General features: G+C 48.9%; 8 non-coding genes and 1 pseudogene across 8 annotated transcripts; all 9 read right to left on the reverse strand.

Moving 5' to 3' along the window:
- Positions 1 to 380: 380 nt before the first annotated feature.
- LOC141187138 (U2 spliceosomal RNA) lies at positions 381 to 571 on the reverse strand. The gene has a single exon (XR_012261352.1). It is a non-coding gene; the product is annotated as a U2 spliceosomal RNA (small nuclear RNA).
- Positions 572 to 1690: 1119 nt separating this feature from the next.
- On the reverse strand, positions 1691 to 1881 carry LOC141187139 (U2 spliceosomal RNA). The gene has a single exon (XR_012261353.1). It is a non-coding gene; the product is annotated as a U2 spliceosomal RNA (small nuclear RNA).
- A 1119-nt stretch (positions 1882 to 3000) lies between these two features.
- On the reverse strand, positions 3001 to 3191 carry LOC141185084 (U2 spliceosomal RNA). Its single transcript, XR_012259779.1, has one exon. It is a non-coding gene; the product is annotated as a U2 spliceosomal RNA (small nuclear RNA).
- Positions 3192 to 4313: 1122 nt separating this feature from the next.
- Positions 4314 to 4504, reverse strand: LOC141185085 (U2 spliceosomal RNA). Its single transcript, XR_012259780.1, has one exon. It is a non-coding gene; the product is annotated as a U2 spliceosomal RNA (small nuclear RNA).
- Positions 4505 to 5625: 1121 nt separating this feature from the next.
- Positions 5626 to 5819, reverse strand: LOC141185738 (U2 spliceosomal RNA). Its single transcript, XR_012260369.1, has one exon. It is a non-coding gene; the product is annotated as a U2 spliceosomal RNA (small nuclear RNA).
- A 5564-nt stretch (positions 5820 to 11383) lies between these two features.
- On the reverse strand, positions 11384 to 11461 carry LOC141186047 (U2 spliceosomal RNA; annotated as a pseudogene).
- Positions 11462 to 12582: 1121 nt separating this feature from the next.
- LOC141185236 (U2 spliceosomal RNA) lies at positions 12583 to 12773 on the reverse strand. Its single transcript, XR_012259917.1, has one exon. It is a non-coding gene; the product is annotated as a U2 spliceosomal RNA (small nuclear RNA).
- A 1122-nt stretch (positions 12774 to 13895) lies between these two features.
- LOC141187140 (U2 spliceosomal RNA) lies at positions 13896 to 14086 on the reverse strand. The gene has a single exon (XR_012261354.1). It is a non-coding gene; the product is annotated as a U2 spliceosomal RNA (small nuclear RNA).
- A 1122-nt stretch (positions 14087 to 15208) lies between these two features.
- On the reverse strand, positions 15209 to 15402 carry LOC141185694 (U2 spliceosomal RNA). Its single transcript, XR_012260329.1, has one exon. It is a non-coding gene; the product is annotated as a U2 spliceosomal RNA (small nuclear RNA).
- Between the last annotated feature and the right edge of the window lie 25 nt (positions 15403 to 15427).

Genomic DNA, 15427 nt, shown 5'->3' on the forward strand with positions numbered 1-15427 from the left:
CATTTGCTAAATAGATGGTGTGTGTGCAACAATATACTGAAAGGTCAATTATATTGTGCAGCTTATCTCACCACCTGTAGTTATTTAGGTGAAAGCTCCAAAATGCTTGCCTAATATGTCTGTTTATCCAAAAGGAAGTATAGAGGGAGAGCTAGATAGATAGCATTGCATTACATTACATTACATGGCAATGCAATGCACAGTTGCTGAAGTTGAACCAAAATGAGCTTGTCATCTGGCTTCTGCAACTTTTAACATGAAAAATCCAATGAGGAGAAGAAAAGCAAAGCCAAAGAGTCCATCCCAAAATCCGACAAACAAGCAAAATGAACAAAAAGCATTGAATTCAATTCTTTCTGATTTTAGAAACTGCATTAAAGAAGGGGTGCACCGGTCCTGGAGATACTGCAATACCAGGTCAATGCGTGGAGTGGACAGAGCAAGCTCTTTTTCCATCTCCCTGTTCTAAAAATCCATTTAATATATGGTCCCCAGATAGGGGACGTATCAGATATTAAACTGATAAGAACAGATACTACACTTGATCTTAGCCAAAAGGCCGAGAAGCGATAACCAGAATTGGTTTCCGACTACGGTGCCACCCAAGGATTCTGAAAAGTCCATTTGTGGAGATGGCCACCTGGACTCCCGTTAAGAAGACATGCTGTCAACCTCTAGATCCCTCACATGCCTGCACTTTTCGGCTTGCTGCTGCTGCAATCCACGCGTTTTAGATCTGCATAACTCCACCTCTTTTAGCACAGTACCCTCAACCCCCGGCTGTTCCCACCCGCCTCAACACCGTTGGAAGGGAGGAGAACCAATTAAGGCGGGGGGGGGTGGAACGAGCAGCTGTCTACCCTTAGCAGGAGGGTTGCTGATTAATTACCTCTCCTGCTGCTGCTGCTGCTGGCTGTCCAGCAGCAGACTGAACGTGGCTGCTGCTGTGCGCAGGTATATAAAGGCTCAGAGCCTATTATGACACGCGCAGCCAGCGTTCCATTGCCACATTCCGTCTACTGCAGGCGGGATACCTGGATGGCTGAATGTCACTGAGAAGCTCACAGAGACCGCCATAAGCAACAGTTTAAAAGAATGCCACAGACTAATCAACCAAACTTTTTGGGTTGGTTTCTCTTTTATAGTCTGCAGGCATTAAATGAAAGAAGTCAGTGTTCCAGCAGAGGGAGACAACGTTTCAGAAAAGGCATTGTAGCAAACCAAAAAAGAAATTTTAAGCGCAGCAGAGTAACCAGCTCACATACCTGTTAGCTCAGGTGAGTTTAAAAGGCTGCTGTTGATAACAAGGGCATTTGCTAAATAGATGGTGTGTGTGCAACAATATACTGAAAGGTCAATTATATTGTGCAGCTTATCTCACCACCTGTAGTTATTTAGGTGAAAGCTCCAAAATGCTTGCCTAATATGTCTGTTTATCCAAAAGGAAGTATAGAGGGAGAGCTAGATAGATAGCATTGCATTACATTACATTACATGGCAATGCAATGCACAGTTGCTGAAGTTGAACCAAAATGAGCTTGTCATCTGGCTTCTGCAACTTTTAACATGAAAAATCCAATGAGGAGAAGAAAAGCAAAGCCAAAGAGTCCATCCCAAAATCCGACAAACAAGCAAAATGAACAAAAAGCATTGAATTCAATTCTTTCTGATTTTAGAAACTGCATTAAAGAAGGGGTGCACCGGTCCTGGAGATACTGCAATACCAGGTCAATGCGTGGAGTGGACAGAGCAAGCTCTTTTTCCATCTCCCTGTTCTAAAAATCCATTTAATATATGGTCCCCAGATAGGGGACGTATCAGATATTAAACTGATAAGAACAGATACTACACTTGATCTTAGCCAAAAGGCCGAGAAGCGATAACCAGAATTGGTTTCCGACTACGGTGCCACCCAAGGATTCTGAAAAGTCCATTTGTGGAGATGGCCACCTGGACTCCCGTTAAGAAGACATGCTGTCAACCTCTAGATCCCTCACATGCCTGCACTTTTCGGCTTGCTGCTGCTGCAATCCACGCGTTTTAGATCTGCATAACTCCACCTCTTTTAGCACAGTACCCTCAACCCCCGGCTGTTCCCACCCGCCTCAACACCGTTGGAAGGGAGGAGAACCAATTAAGGCGGGGGGGGGTGGAATGAGCAGCTGTCTACCCTTAGCAGGAGGGTTGCTGATTAATTACCTCTCCTGCTGCTGCTGCTGCTGGCTGTCCAGCAGCAGACTGAAGGTGGCTGCTGCTGTGCGCAGGTATATAAAGGCTCAGAGCCTATTATGACACGCGCAGCCAGCGTTCCATTGCCACATTCCGTCTACTGCAGGCGGGATACCTGGATGGCTGAATGTCACTGAGAAGCTTACAGAGACCGCCATAAGCAACAGTTTAAAAGAATGCCACAGACTAATCAACCAAACTTTTTGGGTTGGTTTCTCTTTTATAGTCTGCAGGCATTAAATGAAAGAAGTCAGTGTTCCAGCAGAGGGAGACAACGTTTCAGAAAAGGCATTGTAGCAAACCAAAAAAGAAATTTTAAGCGCAGCAGAGTAACCAGCTCACATACCTGTTAGCTCAGGTGAGTTTAAAAGGCTGCTGTTGATAACAAGGGCATTTGCTAAATAGATGGTGTGTGTGCAACAATATACTGAAAGGTCAATTATATTGTGCAGCTTCTCTCACCACCTGTAGTTATTTAGGTGAAAGCTCCAAAATGCTTGCCTAATATGTCTGTTTATCCAAAAGGAAGTATAGAGGGAGAGCTAGATAGATAGCATTGCATTACATTACATTACATGGCAATGCAATGCACAGTTGCTGAAGTTGAACCAAAATGAGCTTGTCATCTGGCTTCTGCAACTTTTAACATGAAAAATCCAATGAGGAGAAGAAAAGCAAAGCCAAAGAGTCCATCCCAAAATCCGACAAACAAGCAAAATGAACAAAAAGCATTGAATTCAATTCTTTCTGATTTTAGAAACTGCATTAAAGAAGGGGTGCATCGGTCCTGGAGATACTGCAATACCAGGTCAATGCGTGGAGTGGACAGAGCAAGCTCTTTTTCCATCTCCCTGTTCTAAAAATCCATTTAATATATGGTCCCCAGATAGGGGACGTATCAGATATTAAACTGATAAGAACCGATACTACACTTGATCTTAGCCAAAAGGCCGAGAAGCGATAACCAGAATTGGTTTCCGACTACGGTGCCACCCAAGGATTCTGAAAAGTCCATTTGTGGAGATGGCCACCTGGACTCCCGTTAAGAAGACATGCTGTCAACCTCTAGATCCCTCACATGCCTGCACTTTTCGGCTTGCTGCTGCTGCAATCCACGCGTTTTAGATCTGCATAACTCCACCTCTTTTAGCACAGTACCCTCAACCCCCGGCTGTTCCCACCCGCCTCAACACCGTTGGAAGGGAGGAGAACCAATTAAGGCGGGGGGGGGGGGTGGAACGAGCAGCTGTCTACCCTTAGCAGGAGGGTTGCTGATTAATTACCTCTCCTGCTGCTGCTGCTGCTGGCTGTCCAGCAGCAGACTGAAGGTGGCTGCTGCTGTGCGCAGGTATATAAAGGCTCAGAGCCTATTATGACACGCGCAGCCAGCGTTCCATTGCCACATTCCGTCTACTGCAGGCGGGATACCTGGATGGCTGAATGTCACTGAGAAGCTCACAGAGACCGCCATAAGCAACAGTTTAAAAGAATGCCACAGACTAATCAACCAAACTTTTTGGGTTGGTTTCTCTTTTATAGTCTGCAGGCATTAAATGAAAGAAGTCAGTGTTCCAGCAGAGGGAGACAACGTTTCAGAAAAGGCATTGTAGCAAACCAAAAAAGAAATTTTAAGCGCAGCAGAGTAACCAGCTCACATACCTGTTAGCTCAGGTGAGTTTAAAAGGCTGCTGTTGATAACAAGGGCATTTGCTAAATAGATGGTGTGTGTGCAACAATATACTGAAAGGTCAATTATATTGTGCAGCTTCTCTCACCACCTGTAGTTATTTAGGTGAAAGCTCCAAAATGCTTGCCTAATATGTCTGTTTATCCAAAAGGAAGTATAGAGGGAGAGCTAGATAGATAGCATTGCATTACATTACATTACATGGCAATGCAATGCACAGTTGCTGAAGTTGAACCAAAATGAGCTTGTCATCTGGCTTCTGCAACTTTTAACATGAAAAATCCAATGAGGAGAAGAAAAGCAAAGCCAAAGAGTCCATCCCAAAATCCGACAAACAAGCAAAATGAACAAAAAGCATTGAATTCAATTCTTTCTGATTTTAGAAACTGCATTAAAGAAGGGGTGCATCGGTCCTGGAGATACTGCAATACCAGGTCAATGCGTGGAGTGGACAGAGCAAGCTCTTTTTCCATCTCCCTGTTCTAAAAATCCATTTAATATATGGTCCCCAGATAGGGGACGTATCAGATATTAAACTGATAAGAACCGATACTACACTTGATCTTAGCCAAAAGGCCGAGAAGCGATAACCAGAATTGGTTTCCGACTACGGTGCCACCCAAGGATTCTGAAAAGTCCATTTGTGGAGATGGCCACCTGGACTCCCGTTAAGAAGACATGCTGTCAACCTCTAGATCCCTCACATGCCTGCACTTTTCGGCTTGCTGCTGCTGCAATCCACGCGTTTTAGATCTGCATAACTCCACCTCTTTTAGCACAGTACCCTCAACCCCCGGCTGTTCCCACCCGCCTCAACACCGTTGGAAGGGAGGAGAACCAATTAAGGCGGGGGGGGGGGTGGAACGAGCAGCTGTCTACCCTTAGCAGGAGGGTTGCTGATTAATTACCTCTCCTGCTGCTGCTGCTGCTGGCTGTCCAGCAGCAGACTGAAGGTGGCTGCTGCTGTGCGCAGGTATATAAAGGCTCAGAGCCTATTATGACACGCGCAGCCAGCGTTCCATTGCCACATTCCGTCTACTGCAGGCGGGATACCTGGATGGCTGAATGTCACTGAGAAGCTCACAGAGACCGCCATAAGCAACAGTTTAAAAGAATGCCACAGACTAATCAACCAAACTTTTTGGGTTGGTTTCTCTTTTATAGTCTGCAGGCATTAAATGAAAGAAGTCAGTGTTCCAGCAGAGGGAGACAACGTTTCAGAAAAGGCATTGTAGCAAACCAAAAAAGAAATTTTAAGCGCAGCAGAGTAACCAGCTCACATACCTGTTAGCTCAGGTGAGTTTAAAAGGCTGCTGTTGATAACAAGGGCATTTGCTAAATAGATGGTGTGTGTGCAACAATATACTGAAAGGTCAATTATATTGTGCAGCTTATCTCACCACCTGTAGTTATTTAGGTGAAAGCTCCAAAATGCTTGCCTAATATGTCTGTTTATCCAAAAGGAAGTATAGAGGGAGAGCTAGATAGATAGCATTGCATTACATTACATTACATGGCAATGCAATGCACAGTTGCTGAAGTTGAACCAAAATGAGCTTGTCATCTGGCTTCTGCAACTTTTAACATGAAAAATCCAATGAGGAGAAGAAAAGCAAAGCCAAAGAGTCCATCCCAAAATCCGACAAACAAGCAAAATGAACAAAAAGCATTGAATTCAATTCTTTCTGATTTTAGAAACTGCATTAAAGAAGGGGTGCACCGGTCCTGGAGATACTGCAATACCAGGTCAATGCGTGGAGTGGACAGAGCAAGCTCTTTTTCCATCTCCCTGTTCTAAAAATCCATTTAATATATGGTCCCCAGAAAGGGGACGTATCAGATATTAAACTGATAAGAACAGATTTTTTTGATTGAATATATCTTTTATTAGCACAAAAAATAAGTTAACAGACAGTGTACAGTGCCGCAGCCCAGTACACACAGAATTCTACATCACATTTACATAGCATGAGGATACGACGCACTAACTAGACACATCACACCCCTATGCTACACAAAACACTCAATATGAAAGAAAAAGCATGTCAATCAATACAGTACGACGAACCGTGATAAGGGATGGGGATTGGGAAAAAGGGGATGGGGAGGGGAAAATCACAGGCCCGAAGCTTTATTAAAAGACAAGACACATAAGGGGAGAGGGGGAGGAGGGGTTTAGTCCTCATCCTCGTCCTCCGGACCGTCCACGATGGAATAGTCTCTGAGCAGGCTGTGGATCAGCCTGCGGCAGTCCTGGATGGACATCCTCTCCCTCCTCAAGATGAGCCGGTTCCTGGCGACCCAAACGGCATCCTTGAAGCAGTTCATAAGGCGCCAAGCCTCCTGGATGGCTCCGACGGTATGAACCCCAGGGAAGAGTCCGTAAAGCACAGAATGGTGCGATAGGCTCGCCCTGGGGACAGAGTTCCTCAGGTCGTCCTCAAGGGCAGTCAACAGGCGCTGTGCAAATCCGCAGTCCCAAAAAGTGTGCAAAGATGTTTCCTCCACGAAGGGGCACCTTGGGCAGTACCGGGTCTTGCACAGGTTCCGGGCATGCATGAATGACCGGACGGGCAGTCCGCCCTGAATCGCCATCCACGACAAGTCCTTGTGCCCGTTGGTCAGCCTGTCAGACGACACATTTGTCCACACAGTCTCCAGCGTGTCCTGGTGAAGTCCTGTGATGTTCTCCACGTCATCCTTGGCTCTGATGAGCTTGTGGATAGTTTTGGGCTTCCACAAGTCGGGCTTGAGTCCCTCCAGTTGATGTTCCCCCACAAATCGAACGACGTCTCCGTAGAACCATGGCGTCGTCCAGTTGTAGGGGAAGGAGCTGTCCCACTTGTCCCAGCCGAGTCGCCTCCAAAGAGGAAGCAGGAAGAAGCGAGACATGGACCTGCCCGCGGAGCCATTCTTGACTTGCAAAGTCCGGCGGACACAATCACACACAAAAGAGGATCGCAGGAGGGTGGGGATATCTGGAACGCCCTTCCCACCCTTGCGAGGCTCCTTGTACATGACGGCCCGCCTGACTCTGTCCATCTTGGATCCCCAGACAAAGTGAAACACTGTCCTGGTAATGGCCCTGCACACAGTGACGTGTGGGGGCCAGGCCTGCGCCGTGTACTGCAAGACGGGCAGGACCTCATTACGCAGGACGAGTGCCTTACCCTCACAAGTGAGGTGTCTGAGGCTCCAGAGTCCGATCCGTTGCTTCACCTTGGCCAAGCGTTCTTGCCAGGACTTGAGGGCCGCTCCTTCCTTCCCGAACCAGACTCCCAGCACCTTGAGGAAATCCGGTTGAATGTTGAAGGGGAAGGGGGCGGAGGAGGCCGGCTGCCAATCCCCGAAGAGCATGGCTTCCGACTTCCTGCAGTTGACTTTGGCCCCTGAAGCCCGGCCGAACCTCTCACACATCTGGACGAGGGCGTCGACTGAACCACGATCAGCGCAGAAGACGGTGACGTCGTCCATGTAGAGCGAGCACTTGACCTCGTGTCGTCCCGGACCCGGTGCGGTGATCCCTCTGATCTCTCCATTCTGCCGGATAGCCTCTGCGAAGAGTTCTATAACACAAACAAAAAGAAGAGGTGATAGAGGGCAGCCTTGTCTGACCCCAGAGAGGACAGGGAAGGGGTCAGTCTTCCAGCCTTTCACCAACACCGAGCTGTGGATATCAAAATACATCAAACGGACATACGAACAAAACATGTTACCCAAACCTAACCGGTGCAGAGCTCGGCCCATGAACTCGTGGGAAACCCGGTCGAAGGCCTTCTCCTGATCCAAGGAGACCAGGGCCGCGTGTGCGCGGCGGACCTTGATGTACTCGACCGTGTCCCGCACGAGAGCGAGGCTGTCTGCGATGCGACGTCCAGGGATGCCGCAGGTCTGGTCCGGGTGGATGATCCGTCCGATGACCGTCTTAAGTCGTGTCGCCATCGTCTTGGCCAGGATCTTGTAGTCCACGTTGAGCAGAGTGATGGGACGCCAATTCCTCAGGTCGCAACTCTCTCCCTTCCGCTTGTACAGGATCGTGACCATTCCTTCCCTCAAAGATGGAGGCATTCTACCCTCCACCACCATCTCCTCGTACAGGTCCAACAGGTCCGGACAGATGAGGTCTCCCAGCGCTACATAGAGCTCCGCTGGAAGACCATCACTGCCCGGGGTCCTGCCGGTCCTAAAGGATTTAGCGGCAGAGAGCAATTCGCCCACCATCAGAGGTTTGTCCAAGGCTGCCGTGCCTGCAGGATCAAGATGGTTAGTGATACCTGACAGGAAGTTATCAGCAGCGTCGGGGTCGGTAGTCTTGTGGGAGTAGAGTTCGCTGTAGAAGTCGCTGACGACCCTCATCACGTCCTCCTTCCCACGTCGCATGTTTCCGCTCTCGTCTCGCAGCTCGTTCAGGGGCGTGTGACCGGCATGAAGTTTCCTGAAAAAGAATGAGTTACATTTCTCACCCTTCTCCAGATTCTCCACTTTGGAACGGAAGACGATTCGCTTGGACTCCTCCTCAAAGTGCCTTTTCAGGCTCTTCTTGGTCTCCTCCAGCTCCTCCCTCACGTCCCAGCCACAGTGAAGAAGGTCCTGCAGCGACCGCAGCTCGCGCTGCAGCCCTCTGAAGTCCCTCCTCTTCTCACACGCCTGTTGTCGACCCTTGGCCTGAAAGAAACAGCGAAACTCAAGTTTAACATATTCCCACCAATCAGAGACTGTTTGGAAGCTACCCTTGTAGGACTGCCACATTGCGTAGGCTGCTCTCAGCTCCTCCACGACTTCATCCTGAGCCAGCAGAGCACAATTCAGCTTCCAGGAGCCGGGGCCGGACGGAAAACCGTCGCCGAGGACACCTTGTAAGTGAATGGCTCTGTGGTCGGAGAAGAAGCAGGGGACCATCGAGTGCCTACTCTGCCTGACTGCCCGAGAGGTGAACACAAAGTCAATCCTGGAGCGGAGTGAGCCATCCGGTCGGCTCCACGAATAGTTCGTGGAGCCTCTCCCCATGGAGCCCACCACGTCCTGAAGAGAGGCCTCGGTTACCATCTCGATGAGCAGCTTGGACGTGATGTCCAACTTGGCAGATGTGCCAGAACTACGACCATCCTCCTCGATGGGGCAGTTGAAATCCCCGGCCATCACTAAGGTCCTGGTGGTGGCAAGCTGAAGCCGCAGGGTCTGGAAAAGCTCCAAACGCTCATTCTTCAGTGGGGACGCATACACGTTGATGAACCTGACAGGTTCTCCCGCCCAGTTGCCATCTACAACAAGAGCCCTGCCGCAGATGAGCTCCTGGACGGACTCAAGCGTGAATGCGCCCCCCCTGATCAGAATTGCGACCCCTGCAGACTTGCAGTCACCCCCACCGGACCAGTAGGATGGACCGTGGGACCACTCCCTGGCCAGATGTTTGAAGGACCTAGAGGAGGGAAGGGAACATTCCTGCAACATATAAACATCACACAACTGGGAAGTAAGGAAGGCATAAATAGTCTGACGTCTGAACTTGTCCTTGATGCTCCTGACATTAATGGAAAATAAGTTAATATTAGCCATCATGTAGGGAAAAAAGAAAAAGTTAGCGCAGGCAATACACCTTAGTTACCACTCCGGTCGGGTGGTCCCTCGTCGGTGTTGACTGCTGGTGACGGGATCACCAGCAGGCCCTCTTCCTCCATCTGGTCAAGCAGCGCGGCCTCGATCTCGGCGACCACCAGTTCCTCCTCTTCTGGCTCGGCCACCAGGGTCTCAACCATGTGCTCCATCTCTTCTGGCTCAGGGAGGGTATCCTCCTTTTCGCCTACGAAATCCAGAATCTTCTTTTTGGAGGATTCAGTAGCAGGGCTGTCCTCCACCTTCCTCTTTCCCCGGGTTGGAACTGGGGAGACAAGAAGGGGAAAATCCTCCTCGGAATAGATAGCGGCAGGTGGAGGAAAGGTTAATTCCACCACTACCATGGTCTGAGGAGGGAGAGTGGCTGCCGGGGCAGGGGAAAGGACACCTGCTGAGGAGTAGGGGAAGGAGGAAGAGGAAGTGGAATCCTCAGCAGGGGTGGCCGGGGTGGGGGGGGATTGGACGGGGGTGGCAGGGGGAGGGATCGAGAGAGGGGTGACAGAACTCTTACCCTCCTTTGACTTTTTCTTCTGCTTCGGAGCTGCTGGGACCGTCGCTGGGGCTTTGGCCACCGACTCCTTGACCGCTTTGGCCTTGGTCGTCTCGGCCTTGGCCGCTGGGGCCTTGGTCGTCGCGTCCTTGACCTTCACAGGCCTGGTCGTCGGGGCCTTGTCCTCCGGAGCTGGGGTCGTCGCAACCACCGATGCCCAGGATCTCTCACGCTTGGGGCAATCCTTGTACAGATGAGCCGCCAGCCCACACAGGTTGCAGGACGTCTTCTTCGGGCAGTCCTTCGAGCTGTGTCCCGTCACTCGACAAATCCTGCAGGCATCCTCCTTGCAGTCCTTCATCTCGTGGCCGTTCTTGCCGCATCTCCTGCAGTTCCGCGGCATGTCCGGGTAATAGATGAGGCCGTAGGAGTTGCCCAGGGAGAATGTCGGGGGCAGGTGCCGAAGTCCGTCTGAGTACGCCAGGTCCCTGTGAAGTCTAACAGTCACCGACCACTTACCTGTCCAGAAGCCGAGTCCATTCAGGATGTGAGAGGGTTCCTTCACAACCAAACAGAAGCGTCTCAGGAAGGTACAGATGTCTTGGCCTGGGGTGTGCGGGTTGCGCATGGAGACCGTGATCCTCCTTTCGTCCCTCTGGATAGGGCAGCTACCTGTAAAGGCAGAGAAAGAATTATCCGATCCTTTTGCGCTTACCATTTCCCAGAACCTCCTGCAGGTGTTCACAGTGGCGAAGGTGACGAAGAAGATCCCCGTCAAGAAGGTCTGGATGCTGAGGGTGTCCGACCTGGAGAAGCCTCGATCCAGCAGCATCTTCTGGCAGAACACGTCCGAGGACATGTCCGGCACCCTCCCATCCACTTCCTTCAGCTTCAGGGCCACCGTCTGCCGCATCCATGGCTCCAGGGCTGGAGCTTCGTGGCGGGGCTTCTGGGGTCCCTTCTGCTGGCCAGTCGTGGAGGCAGAGTCCTTGGGGTCAGAATCGGCTCCTGGCTGGGCCCTCCTGGCTGTCCCCTGCTCCAGGCTCTTCTTTTCGGCCTTCCTCGCAGCGCTTGCCATGGCTTTCCTCCTGCAGTTACTTCTTGGAGCTGGATCTGGAGCTCTTCCCGAAATGGGTGGAGCTATGCAGATTCTTCTCCCGTCGTGTTCTGGACAAATTCCCCGAAAGGTCTTTGTCTCGATGATTTTCTTACTCAAAGATTCCACAGGACAGCCCGATTCTTCTCCGAGTCTTCGTCTTCTTCTGGATTCTTTAGAGCTTCTTCCTCCCACCGATATCCGCCTTCCTTCTCCGATGTCAGCTGCGCTCCGAAGCTCTTCTCCTTCCGAGTTCGATCGCTCTCGTCAAGTGTAGATCGTAGCTCTTGTGTTCTTAAAAGAACAGATACTACACTTGATCTTAGCCAAAAGGCCGAGAAGCGATAACCAGAATTGGTTTCCGACTACGGTGCCACCCAAGGATTCTGAAAAGTCCATTTGTGGAGATGGCCACCTGGACTCCCGTTAAGAAGACATGCTGTCAACCTCTAGATCCCTCACATGCCTGCACTTTTCGGCTTGCTGCTGCTGCAATCCACGCGTTTTAGATCTGCATAACTCCACCTCTTTTAGCACAGTACCCTCAACCCCCGGCTGTTCCCACCCGCCTCAACACCGTTGGAAGGGAGGAGAACCAATTAAGGCGGGGGGGGGGGTGGAACGAGCAGCTGTCTACCCTTAGCAGGAGGGTTGCTGATTAATTACCTCTCCTGCTGCTGCTGCTGCTGGCTGTCCAGCAGCAGACTGAAGGTGGCTGCTGCTGTGCGCAGGTATATAAAGGCTCAGAGCCTATTATGACACGCGCAGCCAGCGTTCCATTGCCACATTCCGTCTACTGCAGGCGGGATACCTGGATGGCTGAATGTCACTGAGAAGCTCACAGAGACCGCCATAAGCAACAGTTTAAAAGAATGCCACAGACTAATCAACCAAACTTTTTGGGTTGGTTTCTCTTTTATAGTCTGCAGGCATTAAATGAAAGAAGTCAGTGTTCCAGCAGAGGGAGACAACGTTTCAGAAAAGGCATTGTAGCAAACCAAAAAAGAAATTTTAAGCGCAGCAGAGTAACCAGCTCACATACCTGTTAGCTCAGGTGAGTTTAAAAGGCTGCTGTTGATAACAAGGGCATTTGCTAAATAGATGGTGTGTGTGCAACAATATACTGAAAGGTCAATTATATTGTGCAGCTTATCTCACCACCTGTAGTTATTTAGGTGAAAGCTCCAAAACGCTTGCCTAATATGTCTGTTTATCCAAAAGGAAGTATAGAGGGAGAGCTAGATAGATAGCATTGCATTACATTACATTACATGGCAATGCAATGCACAGTTGCTGAAGTTGAACCAAAATGAGCTTGTCATCTGGCTTCTGCAACTTTTAACATGAAAAATCCAATGAGGAGAAGAAAAGCAAAGCCAAAGAGTCCATCCCAAAATCCGACAAACAAGCAAAATGAACAAAAAGCATTGAATTCAATTCTTTCTGATTTTAGAAACTGCATTAAAGAAGGGGTGCACCGGTCCTGGAGATACTGCAATACCAGGTCAATGCGTGGAATGCACAGAGCAAGCTCTTTTTCCATCTCCCTGTTCTAAAAATCCATTTAATATATGGTCCCCAGATAGGGGACGTATCAGATATTAAACTGATAAGAACAGATACTACACTTGATCTTAGCCAAAAGGCCGAGAAGCGATAACCAGAATTGGTTTCCGACTACGGTGCCACCCAAGGATTCTGAAAAGTCCATTTGTGGAGATGGCCACCTGGACTCCCGTTAAGAAGACATGCTGTCAACCTCTAGATCCCTCACATGCCTGCACTTTTCGGCTTGCTGCTGCTGCAATCCACGCGTTTTAGATCTGCATAACTCCACCTCTTTTAGCACAGTACCCTCAACCCCCGGCTGTTCCCACCCGCCTCAACACCGTTGGAAGGGAGGAGAACCAATTAAGGCGGGGGGGGGGGGTGGAACGAGCAGCTGTCTACCCTTAGCAGGAGGGTTGCTGATTAATTACCTCTCCTGCTGCTGCTGCTGCTGGCTGTCCAGCAGCAGACTGAAGGTGGCTGCTGCTGTGCGCAGGTATATAAAGGCTCAGAGCCTATTATGACACGCGCAGCCAGCGTTCCATTGCCACATTCCGTCTACTGCAGGCGGGATACCTGGATGGCTGAATGTCACTGAGAAGCTCACAGAGACCGCCATAAGCAACAGTTTAAAAGAATGCCACAGACTAATCAACCAAACTTTTTGGGTTGGTTTCTCTTTTATAGTCTGCAGGCATTAAATGAAAGAAGTCAGTGTTCCAGCAGAGGGAGACAACGTTTCAGAAAAGGCATTGTAGCAAACCAAAAAAGAAATTTTAAGCGCAGCAGAGTAACCAGCTCACATACCTGTTAGCTCAGGTGAGTTTAAAAGGCTGCTGTTGATAACAAGGGCATTTGCTAAATAGATGGTGTGTGTGCAACAATATACTGAAAGGTCAATTATATTGTGCAGCTTATCTCACCACCTGTAGTTATTTAGGTGAAAGCTCCAAAATGCTTGCCTAATATGTCTGTTTATCCAAAAGGAAGTATAGAGGGAGAGCTAGATAGATAGCATTGCATTACATTACATTACATGGCAATGCAATGCACAGTTGCTGAAGTTGAACCAAAATGAGCTTGTCATCTGGCTTCTGCAACTTTTAACATGAAAAATCCAATGAGGAGAAGAAAAGCAAAGCCAAAGAGTCCATCCCAAAATCCGACAAACAAGCAAAATGAACAAAAAGCATTGAATTCAATTCTTTCTGATTTTAGAAACTGCATTAAAGAAGGGGTGCACCGGTCCTGGAGATACTGCAATACCAGGTCAATGCGTGGAGTGGACAGAGCAAGCTCTTTTTCCATCTCCCTGTTCTAAAAATCCATTTAATATATGGTCCCCAGATAGGGGACGTATCAGATATTAAACTGATAAGAACAGATACTACACTTGATCTTAGCCAAAAGGCCGAGAAGCGATAACCAGAATTGGTTTCCGACTACGGTGCCACCCAAGGATTCTGAAAAGTCCATTTGTGGAGATGGCCACCTGGACTCCCGTTAAGAAGACATGCTGTCAACCTCTAGATCCCTCACATGCCTGCACTTTTCGGCTTGCTGCTGCTGCAATCCACGCGTTTTAGATCTGCATAACTCCACCTCTTTTAGCACAGTACCCTCAACCCCCGGCTGTTCCCACCCGCCTCAACACCGTTGGAAGGGAGGAGAACCAATTAAGGCTGGGGGGGGGGGTGGAACGAGCAGCTGTCTACCCTTAGCAGGAGGGTTGCTGATTAATTACCTCTCCTGCTGCTGCTGCTGCTGGCTGTCCAGCAGCAGACTGAAGGTGGCTGCTGCTGTGCGCAGGTATATAAAGGCTCAGAGCCTATTATGACACGCGCAGCCAGCGTTCCATTGCCACATTCCGTCTACTGCAGGCGGCATACCTGGATGGCTGAATGTCACTGAGAAGCTCACAGAGACCGCCATAAGCAACAGTTTAAAAGAATGCCACAGACTAATCAACCAAACTTTTTGGGTTGGTTTCTCTTTTATAGTCTGCAGGCATTAAATGAAAGAAGTCAGTGTTCCAGCAGAGGGAGACAACGTTTCAGAAAAGGCATTGTAGCAAACCAAAAAAGAAATTTTAAGCGCAGCAGAGTAACCAGCTCACATACCTGTTAGCTCAGGTGAGTTTAAAAGGCTGCTGTTGATAACAAGGGCATTTGCTAAATAGATGGTGTGTGTGCAACAATATACTGAAAGGTCAATTATATTGTGCAGCTTATCTCACCACCTGTAGTTATTTAGGTGAAAGCTCCAAAATGCTTGCCTAATATGTCTGTTTATCCAAAAGGAAGTATAGAGGGAGAGCTAGATAGATAGCATTGCATTACATTACATTACATGGCAATGCAATGCACAGTTGCTGAAGTTGAACCAAAATGAGCTTGTCATCTGGCTTCTGCAACTTTTAACATGAAAAATCCAATGAGGAGAAGAAAAGCAAAGCCAAAGAGTCCATCCCAAAATCCGACAAACAAGCAAAATGAACAAAAAGCATTGAATTCAATTCTTTCTGATTTTAGAAACTGCATTAAAGAAGGGGTGCACCGGTCCTGGAGATACTGCAATACCAGGTCAATGCGTGGAGTGGACAGAGCAAGCTCTTTTTCCATCTCCCTGTTCTAAAAATCCATTTAATATATGGTCCCCAGATAGGGGACGTATCAGATATTAAACTGATAAGAACAGATTTTTTTGATTGAATATATCTTTTATTAGCACAAAAAATAAGTTAACAGACAGTGTACAGTGCCGC

The sequence above is a fragment of the Phyllobates terribilis genome, unplaced genomic scaffold (genome assembly GCF_046119375.1).
Source record: "Phyllobates terribilis strain yellow unplaced genomic scaffold, ASM4611937v1 Scaffold_40__1_contigs__length_11209783, whole genome shotgun sequence".
Classification (NCBI taxonomy): domain Eukaryota; kingdom Metazoa; phylum Chordata; class Amphibia; order Anura; family Dendrobatidae; genus Phyllobates; species Phyllobates terribilis.